This window comes from Passer montanus, unplaced genomic scaffold (assembly GCF_014805655.1).
Source record: "Passer montanus isolate IOZ18808 unplaced genomic scaffold, ASM1480565v1 scaffold1, whole genome shotgun sequence".
NCBI lineage: Eukaryota > Metazoa > Chordata > Aves > Passeriformes > Passeridae > Passer > Passer montanus.
In genome coordinates, this window is record NW_024356504.1 from 2,440,991 (window position 1) to 2,464,147 (window position 23,157).

Genomic DNA, 23,157 nt, shown 5'->3' on the forward strand with positions numbered 1-23,157 from the left:
AGCTGGTAATTTAAAACAATCATACATCTGAGTAGTCATAATATTCATCTCTTCTATCTTAAAGATAATCCAGGCAGATTTGAATAGCTGTTGGTTGCTAATCCCTCCAGCTAGAATTTTGCAAATACTGTAGGATGGGTGATAGCGTAGAACCCACAGTCTGGAGGTATTAAAAAGGCAGAGATTAAGATAGTTGTTTCCAGGAGAAGCAGTGGTTGGAGAATGGTGTCTGTTTCTGATTTCAAGATTTGCCTGTGGAGTTTGGAATTACTCAAATGCAGACATTCAGAAAAAAAAAAAAAACCTTTAACTTGCACTTTTGCAAGAAAAGGGAAAGATGTATTTTCTTCTTCTGTGATAAATCTCTCATGGATAGATTCACTTTTCTTCCATCTTGTATTTTCAGCCAGTATACTCATATATCCCTTAACCCTATCTAAAAGGGGCCAACTGTGGCCTCCTGGGTCAGTGTTTTGAGATGTGTTTACTTTGTTGGCCTTGTCAGATATTTAGTTTGACATGCTAAATAGCTGCCTGTTATGACTACTGAATGCTTCCTAAATTCTGAGACTGTTTTGAAGACAAATTTATTAGTTCCTCAATCATTCATAATAGCCAGTTAAATAGAAATTAAGTAGCTAAAGACTTAAATGATCTCTCTTGTTGGTCATAGATATATTGCTGTAATGAAACATTCACATTAAAATAACATCAAGATGAAAGAGCAATTTTTAATTATTTTTTTCCCCTCAAGGCTGCTTCCAGGTGCTGCTAATAAATGAACGTAGCAGCAACTGAGTGTTAAGAATGTATTTTTCTATGACAGGTGATGTATTTGTGTGATGTGTGGAAAAAATCCCTGGCAGCAGCAGTTGAGCAGTTACTGATATGTGTGGTTGAATATTATATAGGATTTTCATCTCATGACAGCAAATGGTGGCTGCAATTTTTAGAGGATTTAGGAAACCACTGTTAAATAAGAGCACTGACTTGTGGATAGAAAGAGACCACCTCACACAGTCAAGGAAGTTATTCTTCACTCTGAAACACTGATAACAGGCTTATCTTTCCAGTGTAACATTCTTGCCTCTCTTTGACAGCCTTCTTGCTCTGTATATGAACTAGGTATGTAAAAGTCTGTCTTGAAGTGCTCATGGAATTGTGTGGAAACTTTGACAAAAGCTACCATTAAAAAAAAGAAGTAATTACTAATGTATGTGGCTGGGACAGGTTAATTATGGTAGTAATGAGACAGTTTTCATTTAACTATTGTTTTTGAGAGGCAGCAGTTAGACTCATGTAGCTGTGGGCACGTGGCCCAATCTAACTCCCACTGAAGCTGAATTAGATCATGTCAGGCTAATTTTGGAAAGTTGTAACCCTGCTCACTCTCAGTTGTCTTGAACTGCTTTTTCTGGAGAACAGCATCTGATATTAATTTATAATTGAAATGCATTTACTTCAGCTGGGTTGCAGCACCTGATCAGCTAAGTTGTAGCTGATGTTTAAGCAGGTCTTTATCTTCTGATCTGCCTAATCTAAAAAGCCACTCTGTAAATAAGCTTTTTCCTTCATGTGCATTACTCTTTTTGTTTTCAGGTGATTTAGATGTAAAGAGGAAATGACAAACCTTTGCAAGGTGGCACGTCTCAGGTTTAAAAGATGAAGGTGGGAGTGATCTACACAAGGATTAAAACTTGTACCCTTGAAATGATAGGCAGTTGGTCAGGCACCTCTTCCTTCAGTGAGGAGACGAGGCATTCTGTGCCATTAATGCACCTTCACTATGTTATAAGGCAGGGGAGGTTATATTAACACAGTAATTAAGGGCCTTAATATCTCCTAAAAAAGGAAATTTACTTTGAGACACTTAAGCATTTGATGCAAGAGGGTGGTACTGTGCCTCTGGGGAAGTTGCTTTAGGGTGCTGAAGCAAATGAAGCTGCTGAAGGAGACAGAGGTGAATGTGCACGGAGATTTCTTAGTATGTGTCTCTCTTAAGAGATTGTAGGTGGAGCAGCTGATAGAGGGGGAAAATGAAATGTAGGGCTTTTTTTTAAACAATTTCTTAAGATACTGCCTTCATTATGAACTATTTGGATTTTTAGCCCGCTGTTAACAAATGTGTATTCTCCTGAACCTTCAGTTGCCTTTCTCTCTAAAATTTAGTGCTTGGTGGGGCGTTTTTTGCTGTTTATTTGGTTACAGGAAATTAATTAACTGTGGAGGGGGCTGTGACACTGGGTACACATTGCTACAAATGCTTAGTGATAAGATTTCAGAAACCTGGGCTAATTAAGGCTATGTCTTGTGTCATTGCAGCTGAGGGAAAAGTGATGATGTTGTGGGTTAGGGTAGGGGAGAAAGAGTAGAAGTGAAAGTTTTTGCAGGAAGCACAGTATTAAAGCAATTGCTGTAGAAGGTTATTTAGAAATTCAAGTGAAAGCTTTACTTCTGTAGAACCAGTGCAATGTTTTGCAAGTCTCTCAAGATAACTGGTAATGCTTGTCGAGTAGCTTCAGTTTCCCATTAAAACTGAATCTATCAAAAGCAGAATCTCTTAAAGATTGTTGGTAGCAGCACTTAACTGTTCTAACTTCTAAGACATCATATTCTCCTGAGATTAAATTTGAATCTTTACTGAATTTAAAAGTAAAGCTTTGATGTGAAATTGGAGTCTTGCATATGAAATGTTAGCTGTGAAGGCAAAACATACTTAGGCAGAAAACTGTATGTGTAAATTTTTTCTCTTACAGAAACATTTAATCAGGAAGATGAAACTGAAGTGCTTTACTTGCACTGACATTGAAATGTTTTTAAATTTCTGCTATGCACCAAACCCACAAAATGCTGAAAACCATGTTAAAAGAGCAAACATGTTTGTTTGATAAAGCAGAAACATTTCAAATATTATTTTTACAAAAACACCAATAACCCAAAACCCAAACACTATTTTTTTTTCCTTTTACAAGTATGTTCCTTACTGCTTTGTCAGACTCCTGTAGGAGCACACTTGATGGAAAGGTGACTGCAGGAATTAGTAGTGTGTTGTGACCTGGAGGGCCAAGAGCAAGGATCTTCAGCAAAGTTCTCTTAAAAATATGCTGGAATCTAAAAAGGGCTTTTTTTGGATGCAAGGTGGGATTTTTTCTATATCTTGACATTGCCATATAGTGTGTTTGTGAAGTGCTAGAGCTGTATTTGTGCTTTGTTTCAGAGGGCTAAACATATTTTTCTTGAGTCCTTAGAGATTTCAATTCCTCAAGTATGTGTGAGCAGAACTTCTAGCTTATTCGTTTGATACAATTGTCTGATGTGCATCTTTGTCATCCTTGGAGTAGCCTGCTTGTTTCTAGTACTCCACTGCAAATATTTTATTCACATTTAAGATCTAAAATTAAGAAAGGAAATGCAAATTTTTTGTAATGTAATGACTGGTTTTGCCATCTTCAGTAATAGTGAAAACGTGCATTTTAAGTTAACCAATATCTGTAAATAAGTGATTCACAGTCTGGTGTCATGTGCAGTTCCTGAGGCACTCATTTGCATCTCAGCTGGAAGTTACTTGCTTATGTTTTATGCACTTCTAAGAGTTTAAAGATCTGCAAATATCTTTGGGTAATACAAATATAGTAAAGATACTGTTTCCATTTACTGGGAATGCTGTGTACTGTCAGACTTTCATGTTCTTGTATAATACATTCAATGTCATCATTAGCTGACAGCTTTTGTGACAGTGTGTGTTGGGCCTTTACTGTGAATGCCTTACAGACACAAGGTAAAAGTAGATAAGGCTCCTAAGAATGATACTCTTTCAGAATGCACCAGTGGAAGGCTGGACTGTAAATAATAAAGGTAGCAGATAAGGAATTGTTTCACCTCATCTCAAAGTGGAGAGTAGACAAGGGTGCTATACTTTTTATGTCTTTATTCACATGCTGCAATATGCAGTGCAATACATGCATGCCATATCATCATTATTCTAAACAAACCCCACACTGCTACTTAACAGAAATAATTTGAGAAATAGGTCGAGCTCTCTGGAAGGCAGATTGATGTATCAGTGCACTTTTGGATGACATAGATCGACAGGCTTTCCAAAGGTGATAGGCTTCAGTAACTATTCTTCAAATATTTTAAAGCTGGGTGCTGTAAATTTTAATATTTCAGTGGGAGTTAAGACTGCACCTCTGTGGAAGCATTTCTCCTTTAAAGACTTGTGAATTTTGTTTAGGTAACTGTTCTCAACAAAGCATACTCACTGAATTAGCCAAGATAGTGTACATTGAAGTCATTGCCAAACAAAATGGAAACACTGTTTATGTTTTGTGGATGTTCTGCTTGTCTGTGTCCCTGTGCTTTTTCAAATGTTTATTTTCACGTTGGCTGTGTTGATCTCCTGCTTTCCCTGCCTTGTCATGCTCAAGGCTCCTTGCACTGAGCTGGAATGGCAGAAGTGGCTGTGCACAGGCTGCTCCAGCTCCTGACAGAGGGCATTAGCTTCAAAGTACTGCAGCTGTATCTCCCTGGCAGCCTGGAGCTGCTGGCCTTGCTGTGAACACTGCTTCTCATAACCCCTTTGTCCTGCCATCTTACCCACAGAGCATTCCTCAGGATTTTTAGCATGGCTCTGCTCTGGTTTTCTTGAACAATTTTGCAGTGAATGGAGTTAAGATTAAAAGGCACAAGAGCTCTGTGAAGTTTGGTTATAAAGCACTGCTAGGTGTTGCCAGCTACTACTAATAAATTCCTACCCTATGCCCAGCACAGTAATAGTCTTTGTCCTCAGACTACTGGCATAGTAAGAGGCAGACTTGGCACTGGAGCTGTTAAGTGCAAAACAGAAGATCACTTATAAATATTGGGTTATTTGCTGTTCAGAGCTATTAGGCTCACTCATCTGTGCAGAACAGTGTTTAGATCATGGAAAGCCTTTCATGTTTTTTCTTGCTCCTTAATTAGACGTTTTCAGTAAGCCTCGCTTGTTTCTATCCTATGTGCTAGTTTGCTGACAAAAATCTGATTCTCTGTCATGGTTTTGAAATGGATACAGTTTATAAAGAAAGCTTTAGGTTCTTGGCATTTGACTTGCTCTTAGAATAACCTCTTAGCCCAGCTGCTTTTCACTTTTACCTGAGTTGCAAGTATAGCTCAGCACAATACCTCAGAGGAGACTGAAAGTCCAGACAGACACTTAAAATATGTTGTCCCTTCAGAGCTGGTCATTAATCACGTTTCCTCATTGAGCTGTTTTTGATATTTTTTTTTCTTAATCTGAAAAATAATGGGGTCCAGAAAATCCAATACATTACTTAATATTGATTTCTGGCTTCTTTCCTTATGATATAGCACTCAGTGTATCTTCAGAGAGAGTGCTGTCTGGAGGTAAAATGCCTTTCCATCTGGCATAATCCTAGGAGCCCTAGGTAAATAAAGCATTTGGTTTTTAACAGTGTGATGTTGTTTCTAAGGACACTTGAATTACTTTTCTATAAAAGATCCTGAGTTATGTAGCTTAGCTGCCAGGTGGCTCCTGTGGAGCAGGGGCTGGTGCAGAGCAGGCTGTGGGTGGAGATGGCAGCATGGCCCCCAAAGCAGGGAGCAGAGGCTGCAGGCAGCCCTGGGCTGGGCTGGGTCTGGCTTGCAGGTGCTGCAGCCAGAGCCTGAACTTGAGACTGTGCTTATCTTTGTACATATGCACTAAGAGACTCTTTTTTGTGTGATTTGACTTCTTTCACAACTGTGCTGGTGGACCATCTTCTGTCAGGAGTATAAAAAGGGTTGGGAGCTCTACTTGATGGAAGCTATGGATTGTCTCTCTCCCTTCATCCTTTCCTCATATCAGACAGTATCTGTGCGTGTAGATGGATATTGGGGATCAGTGTTTTAAATTAGGTTTCCTTACAAGGAAAGGCTCATGTCCTTCTTATTAAAAGAGTGAATGGCAAATCAGCTAAGTGTCTCAAGTGTTTGGATTGTGAACGTGTGACTAACTCTGGAATTCTGAATGTGAAGTTTCATAACTGGGCATCTAGCTCCTGACATATGTCGATCCTGGCTATAGATATTTCCATTATTTCTGAAGAACTGAAATGTCAGGGATGTTTTGAAGTTGCCTGAGGTGATCTGTTGCTTTCTGGCTAACAGAACACAGAGTTCACAGAGCATCCAGGTGAGCCAGTACAACCCAGGAAGCATCTCATCAGTGTGCTCCTGGTCGTGTTACCCCTGATTATACACCAATTGCAGGCTTTTCAAAGCTGTAATTTCCAGGATGGAATAACTCCTATTGTTGCTGTCCCTATGGAAGATGGCAGTATATTCACTAAATCCTTGGTGAGGAGTCCTGTGGCTGTAATTTTATTTAAACAGGGATTGAAGTTGATACCCAAGTCTGTTTACATTTGTGTTGGTTGTATAATGAAGAAAGCTTGCTGTGGCTGATAGGTCAGACTAGGGTGTGGTGAGTTCCTGAAAAAGTTATAAGGCAACCTAAATGAAGTTATAAAGAATAGAGTTCCTCAATCAATAACTACTTTTTTATATCCAAACTCAGTATTTCTTTGTGTCTTTTTATTTTATCTTGGTATTTTGTGGTGTTACTTTTCTTAGTCATGCTGTAGGTTTTTTTCCTTTCTGTGATAGGTTTGGGAATGTTCCTTCTTATATATTGAATTAGCTGTTGTTGATGTATACCATTCACTACTATTTTTGCTGGTTTGTATTTAATATACAAAATGAATGGTGAGTTGTTGCTATGGACACTAATACATAAGCATTAGAGCTGGGACACCAAGTGTTGTGTCTATTTTTGTGTGTGCCAGAGACCTTTTTTCCCTTGTTGCAATTCTCATTACTACTGAATTTTGTGGTAGGAGATCTGATTTTTCATGTCAGCTGTTAGAGGTCTGCAGATTTTTTTTGTTGTATTTTAGCTTCCATGTTTTCAATATCAGAATAGGTATTGATCTTTCAAAAACCAAACACCAGATTTATTTAGACAGTCCATACATTTCTTTCTCAGTAGTCCTGGTTTGTTTATCGGTGTTTTATTTTTGGGATACTAAGATGTTTTGTTCTGTAGCACATTTCTTAATTTGAAATAAATCAATATATTAATTAGCCTTAAAATAAAACTTACTGAGTTTCACCCTGTTTCAGTTTGTATAGTATGCTTCCATGTAGAATCAATTAATGGAAAAACATTTCCTGTATAGTTATGTCTGGGGAGGGAGTTAGGAATTCAACATTTAAGGGCAAGGAATGTTGGAAGAGGGAAGTGTGAAGATTTTCCTTTACCTTAGTTTTTTTGGGGGTTTTTTTTGTGCTTTAGCTTTTTCCTCTTATTCTGAAGTAGAAAGATTTGTAATTTCCTGAGAGATGTGATGAAGGATTTATTTTTCTAAGACATTAATATCAAGTTGCAGTGAGATAGGAGTTTGTGGTCCAGTTCTTTTAAATTCCTTTGAGATTCCAGTGAGGTGGACTCAAATGTTTAATCACTACAGTTTTATGCATTTATTTGAAAGGTTGAGCCTACAAAATACTGCATATATGTTTCTTGGCATTATTATTTCCTAAAAGCTTCTGGAGTACCTGTGAATGATATTAGACAGCTTTTGACCTTAGCCTGGATTTTTGCCTTCCCTCGGCCTGGTGGCATGAGGCTTATTTAGAATCTGCTTGCAGGCCTGTAAGTATTTTCTGAGACTGGCAAAAAATTCCTCGTTTCAGACATTTGTATTGACTTAAAGCTATATATAGTTGGAGCAGGGGTGTAAGGTATCCTTGCATCCTGTGTGAAAACACTTCTCACTTTCATAATGCTACAACAGGAAATACAAGTGTTGGAGCTGTAGCAGTGAAAGTGGTTTTTTTCCCCTATGCCAAATAAAAATACTTATTTTTCTTTTATTTATTTTTATCTTTGAGTTGTAGTTCAGTGCCCTGTCTGTCGATTTGTTCACAAGCTGATGTGTCTGTCTGAAGGAATGCACTGCTGGTACGTGCTCTAAACAGCTGAACCAACTGTATGGAGCCACTGTGATCATTTTTGCTTGGCTGGAGCTCTGTTTCTTCTATTAAAGCATTAACCTGCTCTAAAAGTAGTGATGCATGTAGAAATAGAGCTTTAAACCCCAATAAATTAGTACTAGTGTAATAAAAAAGCAGCACAGTTTTTATGTATTTATTCCTTTGACCTGCGGGGTTTTTTCTTTAAGAAAACTAAAACCAATATAATACACACATAAAAACTTCAAAAAGAAGCAAAACCCAAATCTACCTCCTGCTCCCCAATAGAAAACCAGATGAAATAACCCCCAAGCATGGAGAAAATACCCACATTCACACCAGCATGAACAACTGACACGTAGACATTCAAACTGCAGCAAATACAAATTGGTTATATTCAAACTGGGGTTCTGTTTTTCTCTGTTTCTGTTCTCTGAGGATATAATTGCAGTGACTAAGGCAAAACGGATGATGCTGAGCCACAATGAATTGCACTGAGCAGTGTTCTTCCTTTGGATGCAGGTCCAGACACCGGTGTTTCACAGCACTATGGGAAAGCAGAGAGAACTTGGTGAAAACTTACTGCAAATTAAGGCATGGAAAGCCAGAGAAATCAGTGACAGATGAATATTTAGAAAATATGTTAACTGGTTTTTTGAGAAGTTTTTTCAATGAGTCTGAAGTGTTTGTGTGCCTGTACCAGCACGGTCAGCAGACCCATCCTGCCCCTGTTACCTGCAGGTGAGGCTGGGCTGTGCCCCCAGGGTGGGTTTGGTGAGCAGAGCCCTGCCCACCCCTCTGTGAGACACCCCCAGCTGCAGAGCCATTCATAGCATCTCTGGGGCAAACTGCAGCTGTGTGTGGGTGAAGTAAGTACAGACTGCAGCCCAGAGCATTACCCACCCCTGAGCGCTGTGCCAGGCACTCTGGGGGGCTGTCCCCAGGGGGGGACAGCCCTGCTCGGCTGGCACAGGGAGACAGAGCCCAGGGAGGTGTAGGCTGTCCCTGGCCAGCTCTGGAGGGTTCAATAGGAGACTTCCAGCTGGCACAAAGAGAATAGTTAGTAAGAGCAGTGGGAGGGAGTGCATCAAGGAAAAGGTTTGAAACTAATTTGTGTCTGGCACAAAGAGAATAGTTAGTGAATAAGAGCAGTGGGAGGGAGTGCATCAAGGAAAAGGTTTGAAACTAATTTGAGCTTTCAGTGTATAGCTCAGGTGTGCTAACATTACTTTTCCTTTTTTTTCCCTGGAGTTAAATGTTATTTTCAGGAAGGTTAGATGGTTTGGGGTTTTTTGGGGAGGGGGCTTATTTTTGTTTGTTTGGTGTGGTTTTGTTTTTATTATTTCAATTAAAACTGAAGGCCAGCAAGCTCTTTGGTGAGAGGAAAATTTTCATAATAGTCTTGAAATGTTAGATACCTGTGATGAAGACAATAATAATTAAATATTGCTAATGGAGAGGAAATTCATAAATTTTGAATCCTTTATTTCACTAGATATCCTAGAATAGACCAAGTGAAATAAGGTACTAAAAGTATCAGTCTGAGCAGGTTCTCCGAACTCTGCTCAGCTTGATCCTACGCTGAGCTGGTGTGTAATGTTATAGTCCGTAGTAGACTACTCAGAGCAGGGAGTGGAGGTGGGCACAGTCCTACATTTAAGAAGACTCTGGCTGCGTGGTCACAGTGGAGCAGAAGTTTCCTGTTGTATAAGGGGACACAGCCCTAAGTATTTGATTAGCTAAGATCATGTGTCGCCTAAATGTTCATCAAGGACATGTTCATTTTATGCCTGCACACATACATGTGAGTTGCTAGGTGGACATAAGCATGTAAATTTAGAGTTTTTCCTAGTTTTTTCTACCCATATAAGAATTGAAATTACCACTTTTTAAGCATTTATAGTGCTTAAGCCAAACCTGATGAGTAGCCTAGCGCATCTGATGCCAGAAGCATGACATGAATTTCTTGCACTGTCTTTGTAATCATTGTAATGGGTTATGTCTTATTTCCAAAAGTGCTATTGGCACAATGCCGGCCCGTGTTATGATAGAGCCCTGGAAATGAGACTGGAAGGCAGGCTTTTCCATTCTTTCTAGATGGTTATGGAATGAAACAGTTACCAGGTGGGTGCAGCTTTTTCTGAGAAGCAAATATGTTCTTGCAAATGCCATGGGCTTCCATCTGTAATGGAACTATGTTTTGATTGTTTGGTGGAAAAGTGGTCAAGTACTTGACAACTTCATATATTTTTGCAGTGAACAGGGCTCCTGACAGACCTTTCCAGGTGTTGAAACCTTTCAGGAAATGGCAGTTTAGAAAGAAAAATAGAAAGTATGTTGTGTAAGCATATGGAACTCACGGAACACTTGGATTTCCTTTTTTAAAGGATTAATTGGGAACAGAACTCTTGTCTAAAACAATAATAAGACATTATCTTCTCAGAGGCATGACTGCTGTGATTACCTGTGATTTGTTAGAAGGAATAAGCAAGGAAAAAAAGGGAAAAAAACCCCAACTACGAAACCATAGTTAAGGCTGAAAGCATGAAGTTGATTTGCAATCATAAATCCTCATTTTTGTGTTATTGTTATATATTTTCACTTTGAGAAGGCTTATAGAGCTGTATATTCCTACTTCTAGACTAGTGATTGAGGGGTCTTAAATTTCAAGTGACCAAAAGGATGTATTAAAAGTGTCTTCAGTGAAGTGTGGAAATGCTTTGATAGTGACCAGTTGGGAAGCAGAAGAACCATTTGAAAACCTTGCCTGTGACTGCATATATTTTGTGATGTGTTAAAGCAGGAACACCTGTCAGAAAGGAGTCTGCCTGAAGTTTAATTTTGGTTCTTTTGTTTTGCAAAGAAAGATTTTTACTTGCTTAATGGGACTTGAGGTTTTTGCCTTTCATTTAATAGGATTTCATGGTACGGTCAGGATTTGAGTAAATTAGATTGACAGAAGGCTTCTTTATGTTCATTTTTTAAAAGGCTCCTTTTTCCATTCCAATTTCTACAGGATCTGTGTAAATAAGTGTCTTTTGAATGTACCTGTTTCAGACTTACAGTTTAATTGTACAGCATCATTAAAACAGCTGAAACCAATACTCAGGGCTGTGACCAGTTCAGGGATTCATTTAAGAATGTTTTTCTTACATGAAAAATATGTTTAAAGTAGAAGAGTTGCAGAAACCATATCATTCAATATGTTTTATTCAGTCTGTGAAGTTCATCTAGCAATCATGCAGATTCTAACATCGTTTGCAAGTCATTTCCATAGGATTATGAAATGTCTCCTCATGACCTATTCAGATTTGTGTTGAAATATTAATTCCTGGTTTGAAACAAGTTTGTTACTGTAGGGCAGACAGAACATGTTATACAAGTGAAGTCAGCTGTAACACAAATTGATAGCTTTGATGCCAGCCTTTGTACTTGATGGATGTATATTTATTTTGGCAGGGATGCTGCCTTAGATATGGTCCTTGTTCCCTCCCATGGTCTCCCCACTGGTGCTGTAGGCTCTCCCAGCTCAGCAGAGCCGTGGTTGTCAGCGCAGCTGTCGGGCACTGCTGGCTGCAGCAGCACCTGGGAGTAGGAGGCAGGGGATGCCTGAGCTGGCACTTGTGCTGCAAGAGCTGAACATCAAACGATGTCTGTATTTCATCTGAAATCAAGTACTTAGATCTGTAGAGGGATTTTGCATAAGTGCAAACTAAGGATTGCTATTTATCATTATTGCCTTTTTCATCTTCATGCTATTTTAAAGTAATCAGAATAACCTTTGAAGTTAGGGGAGGTGCTGTTTTTCCCATTATATAACTAGCTAATCTAAAGCACTAAGAAAAAAAGTAACCTACCTAAGATCAGGCCGTTCTGTGTCAGAGCCAGAAACACAATCTAAGTTTCTCTTTGTTTTATATTTCAGGTTCTGGAAATTTTTTCTTTCCTTTAGGAAAAGCAAATGCATTTACACATATCTAAGGTGCACTTGTGTGCCCTCATACAAGATGCAGTTTTCTGTTTGAAGAAGGTCACTGGTGCCTTGGAAACAGAAGCTGTGTGGCAGAGGAGACTATTGATTTTGCTGGGGTGCTCGGGAGGTTAAAGCCTTTCTCCTCTCTGGGCCTCTCGCTGTGGCAGCTCCTGCCCTGCCACTGCCTCCTGCTCACGGGCTTGTCAGGTTCCCACAGCCTTTTCTGTCCTTTATTTCCTTCTGCTTGAGGATGTCCCCAAATAGCTGCCTCTCATATCTGTGAAGTATCTTTGAGAGAGAGGTTCTTCCTGGCCGGAAACCGTCTGAATCTCCATTCAAGTAAGGACAGTAAAGGGAAATAGCCCTTGCTAAGGCCTCTCAGCTGGGAAGGAGAGGTGGCTTTCAGCAAGAACCAGGAGAGGTTCAGCTGCTCTGCCACCCTTCTCTGCTGCTGGCATGGATACAAGGGAGAACAGTGTCCTCAGGGATGGCCTGTGCTGGATGGGACCAAGTGAGGATCAGGACTGAGACTCTGAGACACTGATGCAGACTGAGCGAGGCTGCCAAAGGTCCTGGGCAGGAGAAGGGGAGATGCTGTTCACAGTGTTCTGCAGGCACCCTAGAGTGAGAAAGGAAGGGAAATTCTGTCTGCTCCCACCTTTCTGCTTCATCACTCAGTTCCTTCTAATAACCATTTCATCTGGGACATACCTGGTAAGACCAACCAGTACAACATTATAGCATAGAGAAGTGTAATGATTACTTCCATCTTAAAATTATGGAAGATTTCTAAAATATTTTTGAAGTCCTAGAAAAAGCATTTGCTAAAGTTAGAAATTATATGGCCGTGTAGAGAAGATGATTGGGGAAAATAAGTGAGTAGGTAGGTAGGATTAATAGGAAAATGGGACATGTAGATTCATGTTACATTCTCCTTCTAAACCATGATAGCAAGAGCTAAAGCAGATGTGTACCTTTTGGCAAAATACAGGCATTGTCTGAATTTATATTAGCCAGACAAACACAATCTTTTACTAACTGTGAATGTTTCTAAAATACCAGACAGGTTTAACTCACAACTCTGTAGTGTAGGCCTTTAAATTTAAATTCACAGAACCTGTTATGTACAAGAATGCACGCTCTACAGAGTTGTACTCGAAGTATAGAAATATGTTCTTGAATTAAAGAGAGTAGAAGTTAAGTTTTAGTACTAGAATACTTGCTACACTTGAGGATTACGCTTGCGGATTACAATATTAAGCTGATTTAGGGTATTACATCTGGAATACTAGGACATAAACCAAACATACAAGGAAAGATTTTGTCAGAACTCATTCTTACCCTGTTTGTATTGATCTTGTGCTTCTACTTGAAACAGGTTGAGAATTGAACAGGTTGCTAGAATTCAGATTTCATGGCACACTTAGAGAAATGTTTTGGAATAAACACCCTGTACAATCATGTCTTTTAAATCAGTTCATTCTTCATTGCCTCTTGCTAAGGCTGACAAGAAAAACGAACTATTGCTGAAAGTCAGTGAGAGGTGCGCAGCTGTGCTGACAGGACACGAGCGCTCTGTGCTCCTGCCCACGCGGGAGCAGCACCCCATCCATCCCTGTGCCGTGGCTGGGAGCAGAGGCACTGCCACTCCTTCAGGTGTGCCCAGCAGGAACGTGCTGGGACAGGCCCCAGCATCCATCCCACGCTGCCAGCGCTTGGCTCGCCTTCCCACCCAGGAGAGGCTGCATGGCAAGGGGGCTGGGTTTCTGTAGGGGGAGCGTGACTGACTGGCAGACAGCATTCCTGGGCTCCAGCACTCTTGAAGACATGAAAAATGCAGCACAAGGGATCTCAGCTGCCTTTTCTGAAGGATCTGAGGGGTTGGTTGTTAGCTCATCTGTATAAAAACAGGCGTTTCAGTGTTTTGATGTAATGTTTTGGGCTCTATTTTTAGTGTCTGGGAACATTACAGACATGGAATATGTGGCTATTGAGCCTGCTGGAATTAAAATAACTTCAAATATCTTTAAAGAGGCTTTCTGAAGCACTCATTTTTTTCCATTGCAGCACATGTAGTTTTTGATCCAGTGCATTACAGAGGCTGGAATTGTGCCATTTGTTAAAGCTGGTATTACCATTTGGTTTGATAAGCAGGAAGTTCTGTTGGTCCAAGATGAATATAAGGGGATAAGGTAAATGTTGTTTTCAGCCTTCTTATTAAAAAACATTTTTCTGACTTTTGTTTCAATGTGGAAGATGTCCCCAGTGTGTTGTTGAAGACGTCCCCAGTATGATGTTAATTGCTCAAATTAGCTTTCCATTTAGCTTGAAGGTTAGGTTGAGGTGTACTCAAAAACTGTTTGACTATAGAAGCAAGGTACTTCTTTTATCTCTCTAGTAATCAAATATTTATTGGTATATAGAGACTTTCAGAAAGAATAACCGAAATTTAGTTTTGTTTTAGGATTCGTATTTATTTTACATACATCATGATTATAAGGTTCTATTCAGTAGTGTTAGAAATTATACTGAGGATGCCTGAACTCCCAGAAGAAAAGGCAGAAAGAGAAGTTTTATTGGGTTTTGATGAACTCATTAATTTCTTCTGCACACATGTGACAAGTTGCTAATTCACCTCTCTGTATCTAGTCATCAAAGAAAGAGCTCTTAGGGATTTCATAACCCACTCTCCTGCCAAAGACATTACCATCTTGCTTCATTTTTGAGTTTGATGTATCATGGCAATCTTCAGCATTCAAAATGAACAAAAAAGACCAATCTGAACACCCCAGGCTGGCTCCAGATTGGATGCTTGGTGGCAGCCAGTACACCAGAGAAGAACAGAGGAGGGGAGTTCTGTTGAAGTCTCTGGAACTGCCTGGCTCAACGGATGGTGAGAGAGTCCTTTTAGAGACAAAGCTTACATCCAAATTGCATTTTCCAGCAGCAGATTTCTGAAGTCTCTGGAACTGCCTGGCTCAAGGGATGGTGAGAGAGTCCTCCTTTTAGAGACAAAGCTTACATCCAAATTGCATTTTCCAGCAGCAGATTTTTGAAAAGAGATCTGCACACTGAAACTCTGCCACCACGGATGACTGACTTCCAGCTATAGCAGGACTCCTCTGGAGCACATTATGGGAAATAAATTTTACAGCCCAAGCTGTATGATGTTCTGAGACATTCACTGAGGAGGCAGATGGATCTGTGATGCATGAGTGCCAGGTTTTGATGTTACTGCAAGTCTCATGAGAGACTGGTGCTTTCTGACATCCAGGTTCCACACAGTGATGTGATTATGTGAAAAGTGCATTAAACCTTAGCTCCCCCGATGTGGAGTAAAATATGAAAAGATGTGTCATAAAGGGCACCTTATGACAACAAGTGTATACAATTTTATATAAAAAGTTAAAATCAGTCAAATATGATGATGCTGAGTGAAAAGTGGAAACATATTTGTGACCGTTTAAATCTTTTCTTCAAACAGTGTAATGATTGGAAGCAAGTGCAAATTATCTGTTTCATCTAAGCCAATAGACTAGAAACAGAGACTTGCTGTTAAGTCCAGGGAAAACATCCATTTTCAGTTATGAAAGAAAACTGCCTTAGGGTTATGGATTGGCAGAATTATTCTGTTAAAGAATGTTGCACCATCTCCCACAAAAAATACAGTTCCCATTGTGTTTTCCATCAGCGTGTGCACTGTGCTCTGTCCTCTTCCATAAAAGTTATCTTGCTAACTTCATTGTGCCTTCAAGTGCCTCCAAAAATTTTATGTGAAAGAGTGGTTCCACACCTTAACTTTGGTTCAAGCATTGAAAGTGGTCATGTTGATAACATTTTGTAGTCCTGCTACAAAATTTGGACATGGATCTGAATTTTATTAATAATTTGTCAAATGCTTACAGAGAGATGCAACCTTACCTTTTATACATGGTTCATAAACCAGAATTTGGGTAATAGTTGTTGAAAACATGCACCTGTAAAAGCTTAGGTCTATAGCAGAAGTTGTTAGGAAATGCTATTTTTTCCTTTCATCATTCTCAGCTGTACATAGATTTAATATAAAATTGGGAACAGCTCCTGCTGGAGTTTACTGTAAATGTTTGTAGACCATATTTTAAAGGTATTCCAACCTTGTAACTCCAACTTAACTAAAAATATTGGTTTAAGTGCTTTTAATTAAATCGGCATAGATGGGACTCTTGTTTTCATTATATGATAATCTGACCTATGTCCCTGGTATCTAAAAGGCTACTAACATATTTTTTGGTTAAAATTCTGTAATTTTTTCCCTTACATGTTTTGTTCCCTACAGTGAGTGAATTTAGGATTTACATAAAATAGTTTGGTTTGTTCTGGCCTGGTGTTTATATTGGAGACTTTCTTGTCATTTACTCTAATGTGATGAAGGGTGCACACTCTCTTGCTGCAGGAGAGTGGATCAGGAATGAAGCAGTGGTGGCTTGGTCAGAAAGAAATGCTGATTACTGTCCAGAAAGGAGGAGAGGAAAAAAGACCTTATGAGGTGTTTTGGTTCGGTTGGAATGTGCTGCTAAAATGCAATAAGGGGTGTATATTTTACTAGTTGTGGAGAATTCCCAGGACATGTTTGATACAAGCTTTGTGTAGACAAAACAGATAAACAGATTATGATTGAGGTCTGTGGGCCCTTGGAAAAGATTGCTAATTGTATGTTTTTTCAAAGGATCAAGATCTTATCGATGTCATGAAAATTGTGCAGGGCTACTGTGAAAAGAAATGTGACTTTAAAAGCAAGTTGAATTAAATACACTTGAAAGGCCTCTTTCTGATCTGCAGAGCACATTTGCAGTTATCTGCAGCTGAAGGCCACATTGCCCCCACGCTGCAGCCTTCCATCCCGCGCTGCGCTGGTGACAGAGCCAAAAGCTTTCCCTCTTCTTCTGATCTCATCCTTGGTATCACTGAGATTCCTTAATGAAGGACAACTTCTGCACCAGCTTGGCTATGAACATATTGAATCTATCACATCAAAGAAATAGTTGTAGGATGGCGTGAAGACTCTGCTTCTTTTTAAAGCGAGCTGTATGGGCAGATCTTTTGAATCGCTGTGTAATTTTACTGGCTTTGATCAGAGTCCATACAGCTGTAGTTGTTTTGAACAATCAGATGTTACTGTTGTGCTGTGAAGGTTAAAGGATGGTGTTTTCCTTATTTGTTAAGACTAATGTTGCTACTTACGTGTGATATGGCAAATTAAATAAATGTTGATATTTTGGTACCGATCGGCTTTAAAATCACTTCGCTTTTGATACATAGCTACCAGAAAGTCTGTGGGAACATAGGTAATTGCTTTTAAAACCGGTTTTGATTATATAGAATAATTGTATGTTTGTCTAAAATGTTTTTATACAATGCTTCTCTAAACTTAAATACACACATGTATTTTCTAGAATTATTTACTACTGTGTGGCAGATACACAGCTGTGAGTCATTTACATGAAGAGCAGGCAGATTTCTGAAAATTGAATGAAAAGCTCTAATAGCAATAGAGAGATCTGGTGGAAATTTGTGTGCAAATGTCCTTTATTATATGATCACCACCATGTAAATATATAGCATTGAAACAACATTCCAAAGCCCAAGGTTTCATATTCAGATATTAAAAGGAAACAATGTCATTGCTTGTACGGTTTCAAGGCCATATCCTTTTGTGTGTTTGTGTTGGGATACAGACTTTAATTACACAATCAAATTTTCCCCCTTGGGGAAACCTAGTTTTTCAACTTGGTTAACACTTAGTGTCTCTTCTCATGGCTGTCTTCAGATGTCTCATCATAACAGTGACCTCTCTGGTCACTGGGAGCTCTCTGGCCATTGCAGTGTAGCACCTTTGGTGTAGGATTAGAGAAGGTTTTTGGACAGCTTTCAGCTGCCACAGGGAAGAGACTATCCTTCCTTCTCTTCATTTCCCATTCCATTTGCTTCATACCCTCTCATTTCAGACATAGTATTGGGGAAACAATGTGTTGAATAGTGAAGTAGGAAATATGAGAACTCTTCCTGGGTTCCTCACAGTTCATCATCCAGGCTGGAATATTTCACCTCCAGGAGCACAGATGTGGGTCTTGCTTGACCTGATGCCGTGGCTTTGGCAGTGGTGGGTTAGTTGGTGCTTTTTCCAGAGCAGCCTCCTGTCTGCTGGTCTCACAGTATTTGCTGAAGGGGAAGAAGGTAGAAGAATGGTGCATCCCTTTTCTGGCTCCCAGGAAGGAGTTCTTTATGTTTACAGACTCATTTGCCATTGGCTCTTGTTACCTGGCTTTGTTTCAGTTTTCTCTCCTTTCTCACAACTTTCTTTGGTCATAGGATAAATGCTAATTTTAAGTTATGGAAACAGGAAGCCTACAAAAGATGCTTTAATTGTTGAAAGTTAAATTAGAGAGAAATAAAAAGTTTTTTCAAGCATAGGCACAGATTGGAATACTTTTGCATTAATTAATATTACAAGCTTATATGTATAATGGAAAAGTTACTTTGAAGAAAAAACATTGCTCTTCCTAATGCCATTAGCACTGGCAGTATTCTCCATTGTATGTCATTCCTGGGAAAGGTTAGGAAGGCAGCAGTTTGACAACTTCCATGTGTGGCAGTATGGAAGCTTAATCCAAAAACCTCAATTCATCAAAGATACTGTATAAGTGCTTGGAAACTGTTATGGTAATAATGTCTGAGAAAAGGGAGAGAAATGCTTAATGTGGTAAAAGTGCCTGCAGGGAGTGTCCCAAGTGCAGGGCTGGGTTCAGCCAGATGACTCACTTCTGACTGAATACTGGAAGCATTCCTCTTCATGGTTCACTCTGAAATACATTCCCAGTTATTTGTGTGTACCTTCTCCATACACAGGAGCTGTTGTACTCGGGTTTTTGGAACCTGAAAATAAGCCCTTTATTGATGATGAGGTCAGGACACTTCTGGGAATGGTGGCTTGTTGGTTACCAGCTGCTCCCCAGCCAGAAGGAGGTTGTCCTTCTGTTTTAATAAGTTGTGCTTTGTTTCTTTTTCTTACTTAAAAAAAAAAAATTACACTGTCTGCTGTGATATTTCTTTGTGATGGAATTGGTAGACTTGGTAGACTATAAGAATTACTGGCAAAATGTTTCAAGACAGAAGTGTGTACATGCTGGGTGTCTTCCACACGGAATCTTTGCACTGCTGCTTGTAGAGTGTGTAGATCTGTGAGCAGTGCTCCCCTTCCATTCAAGTGGGATAAGAAATTGGCTTTTTAGGTTGTTTGGGCCTTACAGCAGTTCCCATTGGTTTCAGTTTTTTGTTGCGGCACATTTGGTGTAGATCAGGGAGCCTAAGTTGAAGCTGGAAATAAAAGCCTCACAAATAGCAGTGAAACAAGCACCTTCATTAGCCTTCCTTTCAGTTACAGTAACATTAATAGGAGAAAGCTCTGACAAGATCTTCTGTGTACAGCTGTAGGTAGAATTTAACTCAGCAGCCAACTCCTTAATCACTGGATTTTCTAGAGTCTGCAGCCAATTCTGCTCTATATGGTATTGCTTTTTTTTTGCAATACATTGGTTTGGGAATAATACTGAGATACCAGCACTCCCAGTCTCAGATTTGAAAACTGTTCTTAAATCAGTTGATATTTGTCACTATGTACCATTACTATTGGTAATGATTACAAAAATTCAAATGAGATTACTGAGTGGTTATTAGACATGTTTAAAGTCAGTTTGTACATGATGAAGAAATAATGACATGAATGACATGATAAAGAAATAATGAAGGTGTAGGGCACGTGTCTGGTCCTGCAAATAAACTTGAAAAGCAGAGTCCACTGATACGAGGGAGAGGTTGTCAACAGCTGAAGAACAACCCAGTGTTAGTTCAGAAAAAATGTAATATCAAATCATGGCTTTCATAATGAATGTCCTAATCACAATGAGTCACGGTTGTTTTCACCCAGACCATAAGTTCATGGACAAAAGCATGAAAAGAAACTTCTATACATGTGCATTTTACATCCTTATTTTAAAAGTGCCTTGCTTAAAGGTTAGTGGTTTATTGACCTACACTGATGTGTCTTTTGGTGAGTTAGTTAAAACATATCTCCAAATAATACCAAGAAAAATATTACTCTTATGCATATGTGCATAAAAAACTTGTATTAATTACTTAGAAGTATATAAAAGAGCAAATGTGAACCTCTGCATATGCTTTGAGAGGTCCTATGTGGTTCTCAGCTAGGCGTTTAAAGGTGAGTATGGTGTAAAAGACTAAAGATGAAATATATCCAGAGAAGGATTAATAAAATCAGTGAGTTAATAAGAGTTCTGTTAAGTTTTGCGAGGGTTTGAAACTGGGTTGATAAGTGACATGTCCTTTTTGTTCTGTTTAAGAAAGATTGATAATCTGACAACATCTAAAGTAATTGTTTTACAAAACAGATAGAGGGTTGATAGAAATAACACTTTTCGGGGGGAGATAGGGATTGGAGCTGTCTGGGCCTTTTGTCATTGCGGGGTTTTTGTGCTTTCCTTTTAGTCTAGATTTGCAAGCAAAAGATAGTAAAGTTGTCCTTGTTGGGAAATGCCTGGCTGTCACACACAGCATTTTACTCACTCCTGCTGTTTTGAGCTGTATGTTGTCATTCTGTTGAGATGCTCACTTACCCTTACTAAGAAATTTTTATTTATTCTTAAATTTATTAATATTGCTCATCACTCTGACAGTAGTAAATTGCATTGTAGGACTGATTTGGCTGGTGGAATGTTGATAGTTTTATTTTAAAATATTTGTAGGAATTTAAAATTAGTTCAAGATATGCCAATCTAAAATTCTTATGAAACAACTCTGCTTAAAAAAAATTAAAACATTCTTTCCTCTGGAAGGTCAGGGAGGTCTGTGAGGTTACCTGGTGGCTGCACAGCTAACCACTAAACAGAAAAAGGCTGCAGAAGGGATGGTCCATCAAGGAAGGACAGAGAAAATATCCTTTTTCTCTGTGTGTTTTTCAGCTGCTGATGGGAGCAAAATGCTATCTTGAGATTTTCTGGTATCTCTTCAGCCTGCAGAATGTCAACATTCACAGGTTTCTAAGGGGAGTGTGCCAAGGCAGCCAGAGCTGTGGAAGAACGTGTTGCTCAGGATGCCCTTGAACAGCAAAATCCCATTCCAGGGTAGAGGAGGGCCCTCCTGATGGAGGCATGTTGTTGAGCCTTTGATTATACAGAAAACTAAAGAAGAGCAATCAAACTCAGGCATCAGATATCATTTGGCAAACCGTGGGGGAAATGATTGCTGGTTATTTGGCAATGGGAAGGTAGCAAATGGCTGTGCTCTAGTTGTGCAGTCAAGGAAAATACAGCTGGGATTATAACCAAAGGGTCAGTCTCTCAAAACCTGCTACTCCTTACTACGTGCTAGGCACTGTCTTGAATTTAATATATATTAATATATATTTTAAAAGATAACCCAATAAAATGTAAATTCCATTCATAAAAATATGAAAATCAAAACTACCATTTCCCTGCCAGCAGTTACTCAACTGCTTGCACTTGTGTCATGTTTCATATAGCTTTGTATAATGCAACAGTTTCCTTTATGATGTTGTGGCTTTCAATATATATGTATGTCTGTGATTTGAATACATAATTTAGATGACAATTGTAATGTGTATCTTTTAATCTCCTCATTACGGAAGTCACAGCTCTTATTCCATATCAGTGTTCTACGGCAATAACTTATTTTCATAGCAAACTTTATTTTACCAAAACCAGTAGTGATGGTATTTCTTTTGACAGAACAAATTTAAATTTGATGATATTGTGATTTATCACAAGCTCTGTTTTATTTAAGGGGAATATCAGATATGAGCTGCGTGGTGGTTTTGATAGGTGATTTTTCACATACTTCTGTCACAGCTGAAATTCTCTCTGGCATTCTATTTTACCAGCTTGTCATTATTTCCCCTTACCATTATGGTTATGTAAAATGGACAGTTGTTGCCTTTTAAATTTGCTTTTCCTTCTTATATGGTTTCCTTGTGTATGTCCATATATGGAATATGAAGTAGTGAATCACGTTGAATTTCTTTTAAATGCAATTCAAGAAAAGTGAATTTCTCAGTTTATTCAGCTAGTATAGATTGGGACAAATTGTATTTCTGTCTCACCTAAAAGTTTATTCAATGTTTAAGTCTTGTGTGCATTTTATATTTTGTGGTTTTAGCATAGTTAGGTCTCATTACAGTCTTTTAAGGAGTACTTTTTGCAGTATGTAAGACATGTTTAAACATAGTTCCCAAACTTGGTTTTGAAGCCAAAGTAAATGAGGTCTTGTAGCGCCACATTCCAGTCATTCTGACACCAGAAGAGTATCTGCACTAATAATTTTTTGTATTAAAGTGGCTGGATTTTCATATGCCTGCAAGAAGCAAGACTGGACTCTCACATGGAGGAACATTTCAAGGCACTAACAAATGTTTTCAGGAAATCTTTTTTCCTCTCTGGGAAAATAAAAAACCAACCAAGAAAACCTGAAAAAGCAAGATACTCATTTTGCAAAAAGTCAAATGATATTTTACAACAGACTCACTAAAACTAGTTATATTTAATTTTGTTTACTGTTTCATGTTTGTTTCAGGTTTCCTGCTTCAGTCTGTAGAAATACTTCTGTAAGAATTATGCCAAAAATTATCTGAGCACTTTCACAAATCAAAACCCCAAAGTATTTTGAAATATTTGCTTAAGTGGACTTACGTATGTTTTAGGTATTTGAGTGAATGTGAAACATTCAATTTTCATCATATTTGCAGCCCAGCTTGCAAACTCATGAGATTTTTGTCCTGGGAAAAACAACGAAAGAACCTTGTAAAGGTGACAAACCTGATTCATACCAGGAAACTGAATTAAGGCACAGATAAGAGACAAGGCTGAATCAGCTTGGCCTTGTATGGCTGTGCTGAATTTGCCAGATAGAAAGAAGAATCACTTTCTGCTGTCAGTGCCTCTCCTGCAGGGCAAGGGAAGCCGGGGAAAAGCTGCTGATGAGTGTGTGCCCTGCTAGTTTTGAGATGATCAGCTCTTTTGCCATCCCTAGATTTTGAGGGGAAAAGGATGTGGGATGTTTGACAATCCAGAGTACATTTTTCTTCTCCTTGTTGTAATAACAAT

General features: G+C 39.0%; 1 protein-coding gene across 1 annotated transcript in view; it reads left to right on the forward strand.

Annotated features, from left to right (window-relative positions):
* BMPR2 (bone morphogenetic protein receptor type 2) overlaps nt 1-23,157 on the forward strand; it is a 99,495-nt gene that overhangs the window by 56,316 nt on the left and 20,022 nt on the right. The window lies entirely within an intron of this gene.